Source organism: Ostrinia nubilalis, chromosome 7, assembly GCF_963855985.1.
Source record: "Ostrinia nubilalis chromosome 7, ilOstNubi1.1, whole genome shotgun sequence".
Classification (NCBI taxonomy): Eukaryota; Metazoa; Arthropoda; class Insecta; order Lepidoptera; family Crambidae; genus Ostrinia; species Ostrinia nubilalis.
The window spans coordinates 8,540,866-8,555,693 of NC_087094.1; the positions used below are offsets into that span (position 1 = coordinate 8,540,866).

At 36.1% G+C, this 14,828-nt stretch overlaps 1 protein-coding gene across 1 annotated transcript in view; it reads right to left on the reverse strand.

The window, feature by feature from the left end:
• LOC135073201 (teneurin-a) overlaps nucleotides 1-2,217 on the reverse strand; it is a 55,021-nt gene extending 52,804 nt beyond the window's left edge. The window contains exon 1 of the mRNA XM_063967290.1: nucleotides 2,150-2,217. The gene's annotated coding sequence lies outside the window, so the exon portion shown is untranslated. The remainder of the gene's footprint in view (nucleotides 1-2,149) is intronic.
• Nucleotides 2,218-14,828: the final 12,611 nt, after the last annotated feature.

The following is a 14,828-nucleotide window of genomic DNA, read 5'->3' on the forward strand; positions in this document are numbered from 1 at the left end:
ATGTAAGTTACAGGATTATTATATCTTAAATGTCAATTAATTATAATTATAAGCAACCTATTTCTTAATTAAAAATCCTTACACAAAGATGTTCAGACTTTCAAGTAAGCTTTTTTGTTTAAGAAAATGGTTTAATAATAAGGCCTCTGTACTTTGTACGTAGGTGATAAGGTCATAAAAGTGGTGGCTTGAGCCTTCATACCTATATACCCGGTGGTTTGCGCACCTGAGTAGGTAATGTGATTGCGGGTTCAATTCCCGAAGGGGACTAAAATTAAATGCTTTTAATACTTACTACAATATCAGGTTATTGTTTATGAATCTAAACCTCCTGTAAATATTTAAATTAAATGTAAAATATCAATTTCAGCCCAATACAATTAGAACATATTTTAAAATGAGTAGATTATTAAAATTTTACGTCCCTCTGGGCTTTCAGTCGACATTCATTATTATTAATTTGTCAACTGGGCAGTTTTACACTCATCAACACAATATTAATTTTATATCCTAAAAATTGAGATTAAGTACTGACTTTTATACCTCTGTATTATTAAAACGATGGCCGAAGTTCTTGTTCAATTCTTAAAAGTGAATTAAGGAAAACTGAATATTACTTAGAAATTATTGAATAAATAAAGCAAGCAGTAATTTCTACGCAAATTCGTAAATTAGGAATATGAAATGTAGAGTTATTATATACTAAAGCGTTTGTAATTATATATATGTTACGGTTAATGTGATAAATTGAAAATTATTAATAATAACCGGTTATTATGAATAATTCCCGACAGTCGCGGTAAATTGATAAATTAATCACATTTAACAGTGATTATTTAATAATTCAACCTTAGTACTAACAAATTTCATAAAAGAGAACAACATCTTGTGTACGTGTTCGTGTACAGCCAAAATTTTGAACGTTTTGATATCATTATTAATATAATTTGGCATAATTAGTTTGGAATGTTTCTTGCATAATATTACTTTTCCATGATGCCTATAACATAATGTTTTGATTTAAAGTGAAAAATAGGTTAAGGTGCGGCGGGGGTGGCCCTTGGGCCACCCCTAAGCCGCCTATTTAGTTTTATACACACATAAATGACCTCATATTAATCACATTTACCAAATCGTGCGGTAATTATTCATAATAACCGGCGATTATTCATAATTTTCACATTTATCACTTTGACCGTAACATATATACTGTGCTGACCTATCATTACTGAAAATACATTTTTGTAAAACATGCCTAGCTACAAGTACCTAGTAGTAATAATTGAAAATTTAATATAAGTAATACGCGTTAAATCATAATTTTACGTTTTACGTTAAAAATAGCGAAGGATTTAGGCTGTATGGCCAGTAAAAATTAAATTTTTTACACTGACACAATGTATTGCAAAATGTTACGGTTGACTCGATTGTTTTAGAAACTTACATTTTTATTATATCAGAAGGTTTATTTTAAACGAAGAGTACTTGCTAGCTTTTTTACTCGTAATATGTTAGTGATTTATAACCTCTCTAATGAGAATGAAAACCGATAGAGCTTTAACGTGACGTGCGCCCATAAACATAGGCATAAGAACTTAATACTGTAAGTATGATCAAAAGTTAAACTGGCCATGTTTTGACGCGAAAAACAGCTGCGCGTATAACCTACTTTAAAATATAAACTTAGGCAGCGTTATAAGTGTCAACATGCTAATAACGAAAGCTTCAAAAAGCTTAACGTTATAAAAGAGGCGAACGTACTTACAAAGCTCAACGTATTATACAAACATACTAATTTGGAACAGTCCATCAAAAACTCACGTCCGTAAGACGGCGATCATTATTCACAGGGAACACGAGACCAACCATGTAATTCAGGGCATTTTAATAGGACGAAAACACATTTTAGGAAAACAATAAACACCAAAAACAATAAAGAACAAATTAAATTCGGACACAGAAAAGCGGCGAGGTGGCATATCGCGGGGATATTGCTGGGTGTCACGCTACCGAGGGCCGGGGCTCCTGGTGCCGCTGGTGGCAGATGGGGCGCGGGCCACCGGGCCACGGGCTCGGGCCTCGGGCTACTTGCCACTTGTGTGGCCGCGGATATCGGTCAGTGACCGCGGCAGGTCGCCGTGCACCGTACCTCTCGCCGTCGGAGGTGTTGTCAAGTGACCGCGCAGTGATAACGAAACGCGCGCGGACCGAGCGCCCTCCGCAGGCGATTTGATGCCCTCCGCGCGACGCCTATGCGCGCGCATTCTACGCGGCCGGCTAATGCCGCCCTATCCCTTGTCGAGAATCGGGATATCGAGTTATCCACTGGCAGCTATCTCGTTTAACCCTGTCAGATCTAATAGACATACGAAAACTTCAAAGAACTCTACACATGTAAACACAGTGTGTGTTCTAACTAACTTGTAATCGTATTCCGTTCTCTACCAGATTGAGCGTAAAAACTAGCGACAAAGATGACTATACGAATTAATTAGTGCAAAAATTTATCGCAATTTGCATATAGAAAACATCAGTGTTAATCGACAGCGGACATCACTAAGCAGATTATAATTGGAGCATGCGTGGTGCGAGGGTTGAGGGTAAGAGGAGGCCTGTAGGGGCGGGCGGGGCGCGGGGAGGGTCGTGTCACCCGCGGCGGCGCGACGTGATCTTGACACCGCGTATGCACAGCCTGCACTACTCCACACTTTGTAAATACATTTTTTAATCACATGTTCGAAATAAACAAGTCATACATGACGTCTGTTTTAATGGAGCCAGCGCCAGAGAAAGTAAACACGTGGCGGGGTGTGCTCACATGGTCAGGACAGTAAAATGTTTGTTTATAACGGAGCCTCGTTAATGAGGGACGTGATCGGAATGATAAGGTTGGAAGTAGGTGTAGGGTTGGCGTCATCATCATTAAGTTTTGATCGGTTTCATTTTCTTTGCGGAATTCTTTTTAGAACTTAAAGTGACGGAAGACAGGCAGTAAAAGGCTTTAGCAGTAAACTGCGGCTGGCACCTCTCTCGCTGTATGTGAGCGCTTTTCCGTAGGCCGCTCGGAAGCTCGATTCTTTTTTATCGCAGTAGGTTTTGGCGAGAGCGAATAGTGATCACGGGTCTTTTGCACATGACTCTGCTTCACTTCATATGCATTCAATGTACTTAGACGCGAAAAGCGTTGAATATGAATAGGTATTATAAAATTTTCAGTTTTCAGGGGATATTTACAGTTAAACTGAAGTAATTATAGAACTCTATAATTTCACAAGACAGGCAGTAGGTAACATAAACTTGATTATTAATTCATTCGGGTAGTTATAGTTCGAGTATTTGTATTAAATATGATCTTATTTCCAAGTTTTGCTTTCTAGACGATAGAGTAAAACCAAACAGGTAAATTAAATTTAAAACAATGTTTTCGGTACACACCAGCCATCGAAATCGTCAATAATTTTACCTAGAACTGTTAAACCAACTGGTGTCTTGAAACAGCATAGTTTACATTATTCAGTTAAGCTACGAGTTTCGTTTTTCAAGCGGATCTTTTTCATTTCTTAAGTAACGCCAGGCGAACTCAGACTTTAGTAGTAAACTGAGACTGGCATCGCTGGATATGTAAGTAAGCCGTTTTGAAGTAGTAGGCCGCTGGGATGCTCTACCATTTTGTACAAATGTATGAGTTGCTTTCTGTTTCTAGTTTTTGCTTTATTTACTACACGATATGAAATTATACATTCAGACTGAATTAGCTATGTTCATTGTTCAGTAGTGGACGTCCTGTGGCTGAAATGATGATGATGATGATAAAGTAGCTGGATATCATACGATTAGATAATTTACGGTTAAATTTTAGTGTTACGTTTAGGTATAGGACACAAGAGCTTCCTCGTTGTGGATAAACATACACATATTTTTAAACTAAACACTATAGCTTTGGTCATTTAAACTTTTTATGTCACTTAAAAAAATAGCCTATGCCACTCAAAATTGTATTTATGCATTAAATCATTTCTCCTGGCCATGCTACGGACTACCTTATGTCGACATTTAATTTTGCTCTATATTATGGTAAGTCCAAATAAGTTGAAATAATTAATTTGGTTACAGCCTACGCAACAGGAAAAAGATAAATTAGTTGAATAAATGTTATCATGGTTTGTAATTTAATAGCACATTATACGTAGTCTATCACTATTAAACATCTGGGAGCTTTTTACCCTTAAAAACAGAAACAGTCAAGCGTGAGTCGCGACCGCAGTCCCTTCACGCGGAACTCTCCTTCGCGCTCCATCGAGTAAAATGGTTTGGTTACACACCGCTGTTAATGATCCGGCGTGATCGGAATGACTGATAAGGAATCGATTAACGATATTGGTATCATATAACTTACGTTCTCGATTCTAATTTTGGACTCGGACAATACAGCGATTCTCAAATCAATATTGGGTAAACTCAATCGTATATTATTCTTACTACACGTGTCGCTAGTTATTAATAGCATTCTTATTCTTTCTAATTCGGGAACAAAAGTTATGTCCTTTCGGGATGTTTTTCTCATTATTACTACACAAAAACAAGTTTTGGACAATAATAAACAATCCATATTATTTTAGTATTGTTTTTTCTGTGGACACTGTAATGTTATTTCTGCACTTGAATTGCCGATGTTAAATACTTTATTATTTTGGGTATTAATACAGTGTACCTACCATGAGTTTACGTTAGGTGTGCTCGCTAGCGAGTACGTCAAAAATCTCTATGAAGATTTTGTTTCTTGAAAGTAGCCGCTAGGGGCGCTGCACAATATGTCATACAATTAAGGCCGGGTAACAGAGAAAATGGCGAAAATGAGGTTTTCATTTTTCATTTTTGAGGTACTAAACAGTAAAATAAAAGGCTAAGATTTTTTTTGGGCATAGTTGAGGATATTTTCTAGGGCTATTAACGGATGGAAACACGATTTGATGAAGTTGACTCGATAGAATAAATTCCCAAAGTTACCTCTATTCGTTTTCTAATAATGGTTTTATTTTTAAAATAAGCGATTTGAGATTCTGAATCTTTTACTAAACTAAAGTTCAGAAATAACTTGAGGGCTTTTAACGGATGAAATTTTTATATTGCGTCTTATTTAGTTACTATGTTAAAAAATGTGGAAAAAATCGCCCATGACGGCTTGGACAATCTCAATCAGGCGCGCGGTGGCGCTTACGGAGGACGGACGCGTGCCAGTTTTTTGGCCGTGACAGTTCTCGATATGTCAATATTTTTGACAATGATGACTTTGATGAGTCACAGTATAATAATACCAGTGTTACTGGAGAAAGCTAAAATTTTTGATAATTAAGAATTCTGAATTTTGTCTACCTATTGAAATTTAAATCGTTGGCATCCTTTTAAACTAAGACTCTACTCATGATACATTCCTCAAATATGAGACAAAACCAATGAGTTAAAATTACATTTTAATAGTACCTACATACAATCGTCTTCACTCTTTAGAAGAGCACACTGACACAAATAAATAATAAAAAATTAGGTCAGTGGGTCAAATATAGGGGCAGCTGCACGTCACTGAAAGACGATTCTGTTTACTCGGCATCTGGGCTGGAGAACATGAATCCTTGCTTACAGATGCAGATGTAAATAGAGTTATAATTGGACAAATTTTACATGAAATGTTTAACAGAACTCAGTTAAAAGACACATACATGGAATACCAAAAAGGTTGCGGAGGGAAAGCTACCTATTATAAACTAGCGGCCGTTCGCGTGGACCTCGTTTTACCCCCGTTAGATATGATGTTTTACCTCATTTTACCCATGTTGATAGATGGCGTTTCACGGTTTCCCCCGAATGAATATTTACGAACGTCATACCGTAGTTTGTCCAGTGCTGTAGATTTTAACCAATGACGATAGATGGCGCTTTTAGACACGTCTTATTTATTTATTGAAATTTATTTGCCACATATCGTCATAATGTTAATCTGGGTTATAAACAATCATACTGTAAAGTTTCAACAAAATCCGTTCAGTAGTTTTTGCGTGAAAGAGTAACAAACATCCAGACATCATGACATCCAGACATCCAAACTTTCGCCTTTATAATATTAGTAGGATATTTCACAATCCAAACTAATATTTACGATTTAGCATTTCCTTCAGTAAATATTAGTTTGGATCGTGAAATATTTAAAATAAAAAAAAGAATAAAACAAAATAGGGTTTCAAATTACCTATCTATAATCTAATATTATAAAGAGGTAAAGTTTGTGTGTTTGTATATTTGTTAAATTGTAAGGGGTAATCTCGGGATCTACTGAACTGATTTTAAAAAATCTTTCACCAATAGAAAGCCACATTATATCTGAGTGTAATAAGTTATATAAAAACCAAAAAATTCCACGCGGGCGAAGCGGCGGGCAGAAAGCTAGTTTATTTATAATTATGTAAGAGCATAATTATTAAAGTCGAAGTCAAACATTCTTTATTTGTGTAGACCTATATTAACGAGAGATTACAAGAGATTACAAGGCGTCAAATATTTCAAGAAAAAAATTAAAAACTATTATAAAGCTAAATTTTGCTCTCATGGAGCCTTTACCTACTCTGACAAATTAAGACTTAGAGAAGAAACTAATAATAAAACTATTTAACTGTCCTGCAATGAAAAGCTTGATCGGGTACAACACCTCAAGTTATTTCAGAACTTGATTTCATTAAAAGACTCCGAATATCAAATCGCTTAGGTATCAAAGTCAAACGATTCTGAAATGTCAAGTGGACTAATGAATAACCCATTAAGATAGTAGCGCCCTCCTGTCAATGAAATACCTGGAACGATAGAGTTTTGAACAACTAATAAAAATGCTTTGTCCTAAATGACTGACGGATATCGTAGAGACCTGAAAGTTGGAAGGTGTGTTCTTTTTATGACGTAGGCATCTCATAAGAAAAGATTTTCCGAAATGGGGTCATGAAATGAAGGGGGTGAAAAAAGGGGGCAAAGTTTGTATGGGACAAAGTGATTCCTTGGTTCAATCTACTTGAAATTTAGTTTAACAATACCTTAATATAATTCATGAAAGACGTGTGGAACGGGTAGAAAGTAATTTTGGCAGTCATTTTCTTCGAAGTTGATATCAATACTTACTTAGTGCCTTTGATTTAATAACTTTTTATTTTTACAAGTGTTTGAAAACTCCATTTCAGATTGTGTTCAATGTCAAGTGAAATCTCAAATTGAAATGTCTCAATCTCAATGAGGAGACTCTGTATTTATTCCTAGAATTCCCCAAACACCGTCAAATTACCCTTTCGAATTCAAGACAGTGCAGTTTCCCATCAGTCTGCTTCGTAATGACTATAAACAAAGCTCAAAGTCAAACTCTAGGGACCTCTGCTTAAACTCCCATGAGTGCACAGAGGTACGCAGGTAACCGCGTGTGATGCTTATAGCAATTTTCGATAGGTACAGAACCCCGTACATACGTCATACATATTATAGAAAGAAAACACCCAGACCAATACAAACAAATATGTTTCTGCAATTTTAGTATGATATTTTTATTTATTAATAAACAAAGAGACTGAACAAAATTGATGCGTACCTATACTGATTAATGTTATTAACCACATGCAAAGCTTCGTGAATTGCAACAACTATAATTAAATTTATTATCCAAGCTCTAAATAATCGCTACTAAGAGTAACTTATCATAAAAAAAAAATTCCAATCGCTCAAGCTTCCAAGGGCCTACCGATAGGTCGGGTTACGTAATCTTGAAATTCTTTAAGCCGGCGCAGAACTTCCAGAAGGTCGGGCGACGCCACGGCCACTTTGAACAGTGTTTACTTCTGCAGTTATATTTTATATTTATTCGATTCTAGAATATATTCCCAAAAAGTCTGAAAGGTGTTTTAATTTGTATCACTTGGATATGATTTCTATTAGAAAGTGTTGTGAGTGTGACGCTTGAAGGGAAGGAAGTCAACCTAACCTAACCAACTGCGTATTTCTATACTGTGTAGCTGGAAATTGTGGCGGGAGCTCTTTGACGCGCTGTTTTCGGCGAAGAATTGCGCGCGCAGATTTTGACAGCGCGAAATACCTACTTTAGAAGAAATACCAAGCCTTAATGTCATTTTTTTACGCAGTCGCTAGCGAGCACACCTAACGTAAACTCATGGTAGGCACACTGATCCTAAACAGATAATAAAATCTGCTTAAAAATGATGTTTACGCGTTCTTTAGTGAAGTGCTCAATTTTGTTATAAATTACACGTGAAAATGGTGGAGCTTTTTACAGCTAAATATAAAAGGGAATGTTCTTGAACGTATTTTGGTCGTGAAACGCTAGACTACATATTTCCATCGCTGTAAAAACAAATTTACAGCGATGGAAATATGTATTGTGATGTACTTACCAATTTCAAGGATTGTGGCCTGAAGGTTTTTAAATCGTAGAGTTATTTATATGCACGTCAAGGACTGAAAAACATGAATTCAGGTAGGTATCTAATTTTTAGATATAAAAATCTTCACAATTTATTTACAGACTAATTAGGTACGAGTAGAAATTTAATTTTCAAGCAAAAGCAGTATAATAGCATAATAAGTTTACTTATTGCGTATTCTTGAAAGAAATATGAAAGCTTTTTTGTTTTAGTTTACCTATTATAATATTCTAATTGTTATTGATCCTAACCAATGTATTACATCTCAATCATATTAGTGTTCAAAAGAAGACCTAAGCTATTTAAGCACTTTAAAGCGCTGAGTTTAGGTATTCAAGCATTAGACGTGAAGACGCTCGAAGGCTTTAGCTTTTTACAGCGGCGGGTAAACGGACAAGCGGGACGTGTGGATTGGGAATCCGTCGCGCGTGACTTTCGTTCGCGCTCCATCGGGCTTTAGGTATGCTCCCTATCTGCCAAACAATCTATGAACGTATACATTGCTTCTTGCTCACAATGTATTTGTGACACAATACAACGAATTCTTATGTAACAACGTTATTGGTTTTTTGTAGCTGCCGAGCAAAAATGAAGATTTTGCGATAGATACTAGGACCAACAGAATACTGAGTGTGAGCTGCGAGTGACGATTTCATGTGCGAATAAATATGAATAAGCAATGTATTTCATATGAAATCTTCTATTTATACCTACTCTAAATCAAAATTCACTACTATGTTTATCATTGGTAGCAAAATAAATCCCACCAAAAACATTCTGTAAAAAACTAGCCAAGTCTCGATGGAGCTGCTTGTTTATCTCTAAAAAGTAATGAAATCTAGACAAAGTCGCGCCAAGTCTATGGTTCTTTACTGCGATTTCTTTATTATTATAGTTAATGTTGTGTGACTTGGCCGTTGAAGGGTACAAAACCAGGTGCTCCATGACACCATTGCACCAATCTGTTGCCAGAACCGCTACCCATTGACGATGGAAAATTGCCACTTGGAAAACGTTCATTTAATAACCAGTCAATTGTAGGCTTAATAAAGCTGCGTATTTCAATAATACTTATGCATGATTATTGATTATCTTAATAAAGATTGTTCAACGGCCAAGTTACTCCAGATCTTCGATTTTCCTAGTTTTTATAGTTTTCCCTTTATGTGGCCATTAAACCCTAACTCTGTACCAAATTTCAGCTCTCTGAGTTTATGGGAAGTACTAGTTCTATTTTGATGATCACCAGTGAGTGAGTGAGTGAGTGAGTGTCATAAATGCGAAACTTTGCTTTCGCTTAACTTCGGAACTAAATGACCTACAGACTTGAAATTTTTGATTTTAAGTATGTGATTATAGCTTACTAGATGACGAAAATTTCTGCGTTCTGGTCTTATCCAGAGGTTCTCAAATAGGGGCCTGAAAATGCGGCGAAATGGTTCCAGTAAAGGATGGTACGGCAGTGTTTGCTTCGCGCTCGACTTGGCGGGGGCACTGCCGTGCCCCCAGATTATCATAAAGTGAGATAATTAACAGGTCTGAAGCAGCGTAGTCGGTGATAGTGCTCATCGAAATGGAAATAAAGGTTTTCAACCAAGATACAAGAATATTATAATATGGTGACAGAATTATAAGATGTTGAAGATTCTAGCTCTAATTGTTATGAAGATTAAAGTATAAAATTTGTGCAAGTTTTCTGAATAACCTCAGTCTTTTTATTTGTTCCTTTTGATATCTAGCCGTTACAGTGGTAGAGCATAATAAAAACTTTCCCGTCTTAAATCTTGTAGACCACATAAAGAAATAAAAATTGTAGGTTGTAATTAATGTTTTTATGAAGCATAGAGTTTTATTATTCCATCGCAGTCGCTGTAAGCGGTAAGGTTTCGCTGGCGGTCGGCAAAGGGGTTTGTTTTCTTTATAAACAAGCGCGAAGGTGCTGCTAACGACCCCACGAACAAATACGAAATTCGATCTTCCATTACGCATACAAATGGCTCCCCTACAGGCGCCCGCCACCTCTACCGTGAACGCATTGTCTTCACAATCTGATCGCTCCTGCTTCTAGTACTCACAACTTCACCCCCACTATTGTTTATGCTTATTAATCTATTCAAATAACACCTGCGTCTGACGCCTGTGCCAATATAAACAAGATCCATTAAATCTTTTGATACTTTTTTGGATGATCAAACGAACTTACCAAGTGAAGTTCGATCTGAATTATCCTGTTTTCGCCGAAGAGATTTATTTTACCGTGTAGTACCCCTGTACGACAAGCCAATCCGCACACAATATTCAGCGCAGTAGTAGTAAAAAACAAAAGAGCGGGCAACCCCACCCCTACCACGCTGTGGGCTCGGTGTCCGAGCGGTCTCATTATATTTAGAGAAGAGATGACGTTGACGTTTACCTCCAGGGAAGAAGATATAGAAATCTTCGGGTTGGGAGGGACCTTAAATCTCTTCGGCGAAAACAGGATAATTCAGATCGAACTTCACTTGGTAAGTTCGTTTGATCATCCAATTATCCTGCTTTCGCCTCCGAGATTTATTTTACCGTGTAGATGTTTAGAGCATGGATCAATGTCCATGTTAAATGGTTAAGAGAGTAAATGTCAATGTACTAAATACATAATAAAGCAATATTTTTGTATTATAATCGTATTGCATCACTTATTCATAACAATAACAAGTATCACGGTCTCAACAAGATTTTGTTCATTATAGAGTATTATTATATACATTTATTTGTACTTCTATTAACTGTTAAGTACGACTACTGATTGTAAAAAGTTGCCAAGACAGTTGACAGAGCATCCTGTCTATCCAGCACACTGGCTAATTGTGTCAACGTTGACAGCGGCGCAAACCGCAGGCCATACTGCCGCGTGTCGCGTGCTGTGTGGGCCGAACGCCCTCGTGTCGACACTCCTTTCCTATATTTATCCAGTTTCATCTCAGAACTGAGCTTGACGACGGTAGTGGTTAACACCGAATCGATCACAGTGACTGCAAGGCTAACACTCTGATTGTTGTAAAACATAAGCTCACTTGCATTTTAATTAAATAAATAAATAATGTGGTTAATTAAAACTTATTAATTTATTTGGATACAGTTTGACCAGTATTCCAAAACAGTATTAATTTGGATTCCAAGTAACACTGTTGCGAGGAAAAAGTTTGGTTTCTATTTAATAGCACTATTTAATAGCAATCTTTTGATTCTTGAAACCTGACCTATAAATTATAATATTTATTTAAATAATTATATATTTCAATAAATTATATGATATCACTAACGATATTGCTAAGCGGTGGTTATTTAATCTTATTATAGGATGCACCCGACTTTAGAATATGCTAAGAAAATAGAGTAAGGTAGGTACAGTGATGTAATTGAGCATTGTAAAAATATTTATTTGTCAGTCATTTGGTGTAGTGGTTTCGAAACGGACTACTATGCCGAGAGGTCCCGGGTTCGATCCCCGGCCGGGCAGAAATTGAATTGATACATTTTAATTTCTGTGATGGGTCTAGGTGTTACCATGTACAATATGTACTTATGTATATAAAAACGGTATTTAAGTATGTTTATATCCGCTGTCTAGGACCCATAGCTTTGCTCAGTTTGGGACCAGGAGCGCAGTGTAAAATGTCGAAAGAAGGATATTAAAATTTATTTATTATTTGCGGAGTGTATAGCGGAGTCTGGTACGTTTTGTTTGATCAACGACTGCCAAATACAAAACTCACTGCCAAGGAAAGGTAAGCTTAAATGGGCAATATGGTACTACTGATGTACCTGTTGCCCCGGCATTCTATTTTATTTTTATTTTTTATTTATTTATTTTTAGTGAAAAAACGTATTAACGTCTAAAAAAAAAATGGTCGCCATTCTAAGGCGAATTAATTGAAATTAATTCATGTTAATCGTGTAGAAATCTCTACGCCAGACGATAAAATATGAATTATGACTAAATATCAAACAAAGTTCAAGAAACAAAAAATAGTTTTATGTCATGTACTGAAACCAAAGCGTCTAACATTTTCTGAGACAATATTAAACCAAGCTCCTACTCCGTGTCTTTATTCAGACACCTTGATTCAGTCAGCTTCAGTATTATGACTGTGATGATTGAATTTTTATAATCATGTTAAGAAAAAATAACAAAATACTAATTCTCAATTATACTTCATAGAAAGGGAAGAAAGACTCATTCATTATTATGAGTTTGTGGCAGCGTTATCGATTCGTAAAATAAAATCGCATTATTTTTTGGTATCATTAAAAAATGTCCTTAATCTAAATTGAAGGTTACAAGTAGTGGTAGTACTGGTAGGTACCTACATAATACATAGTTTATTTTATGTGGTTGATTCGTTCTTTGACTGACCAAAGTCCACTAGTCCGGTTGTTATTACAAGCGGCCCGATTTCTTTTTTGATGCGTCAATAATTTTCTATTACATTGATTACAATGTAATTATTATTGTGTTATATTTATAAAGACATAGTTATTATCGCTTTAACGCATAATTAGATACTTTGCTTGTCTAAAAGATTTAGCAAGATAAGAAATGATTCAATGTATTTCATGATGTCGCATCTCTTCTTATGAGAATTCTAACGTTATACATAAATAATTTATACGAACCAATTGTAAAACAGTACATGGAGTTAAAACTGACCTTTTTTTTTTTTTTTTGTAAATAAATAATAATAATGATGATGAAGCCTTACTTTGTAAGACTATCAATAGTATTATTAGCATTAATCATACATTGATTAGTAGGTACAAACCTACATAATAATGTTTTTCCAATACAAGAAAAAATGACATCATCTTATGTACCGATACCGATACAGTTTAAGGAAGCTCTTAGATTTTATCTATTATTTATAGATACAAGCTGGTGAGACGTCATGAATAAAAAAATAAACTTTGTAAAAATATCAGGGCTAAAGCAAGGCCGCAAAGAGACAAACAAAAATGTTGCCTGTTTGTTCAGATACAAAACAAACATCCGTTAAAATAAGACCATAATTCTATTTGCTTTTCAATGGCTATCGTGTTTATGTAATAAACATATATTAATAAGTTTCTTTAAACCATAAATGAATCTTTTGTTAAAAGTTTAATTGCGGTTAAAATATCATCCCTTTTGAAGTGCTTAAACCACATAAACTTTGTTTAGCATCTTATATAAACGCTATCTAAGTCCACCATCAAGGAACATTTTTTTTTTTTTTTTTTTTTAACAAGTGGGTAATCTCAGAATGTACTCGTGTTGACGGATGCGATTAAGAATATTCTTAATATCAACGTCTCTGCGCCGACGTGTATAATTATTTGTTTGTATAATTAATTATGTTTACTCGCATGGTTATGATGATTATGAAAAAAATCATCTGGGTTCGATTCGGGAATCGAATAGGTATCTCGGTACAATAAATTCTGTAACCGGATAATATGTACATTGCATTTAAAATAAAAATATTTTAAGCGGCCAGCACATACCTGTACATAGATGGCGCGTCGTCTAGGGACGCGGGTTACCTTGGTGTTCTGGTCGGTCTTTAATGGCGCTTCCCGCGTTGCGCTGGCAGCGCTGGGCATGCGGCGGCGGCGGCGCGGCGCTGCGGCGTAAATAAAGGCGCCTGCGCTTGTGGAAGGCGGCGTAATTGCGCCGCGGGCTGGTGATAGGTCTTAGCCCATCATACCATACAGCAGGGCGTAGCTTGTCGGTACGGCCTCTGTATAAAGCCTCGATTCACACAGTTATGCGAACGGCTAAAGCTTAAATTATATATTCAGTGCAGCAGCCTGGATTAGTTGTCATATCAAATAAATACCTCTTTTCCCGTTTTAGAGGATTATAATGAGTTATAGTTGTCGACCGTCGATGTAATTGGTCGACCGACCGGAAATGTAGAAAGATCTTTGTAAGTTTCCAACAAAAAAAAATGTGAGACTGATAAGTACTCACAATCACAATGTCAGTTAATATGAGTCGTTGCATAGAAAAACACGACATATTGTCATACTTCATATATAAAGTAGGCATTTATTTCCACTTCGACTCGGTTCGGTCAACAAACCGGCCTAAGGTTTATTTAGGATCTTTTATTCTGACCTTATAATAGCAAGTAATGAATCTACATAAATGCACTTTGAATTTTGATCTGATACTTATTTCTTTCTTACTAGCCTTTGTATTTAGACCAATATCGATTGGTGTAATGTATAAAAATACGAAACAACAAAATTATTCAGTTACCCTTTGTAGCATTGAACAATGTGTATGGCCACAGGGTCATCGGTCGTTATAAAAGCAGGCGGAGGCAGAGGCTCGACTGGGGC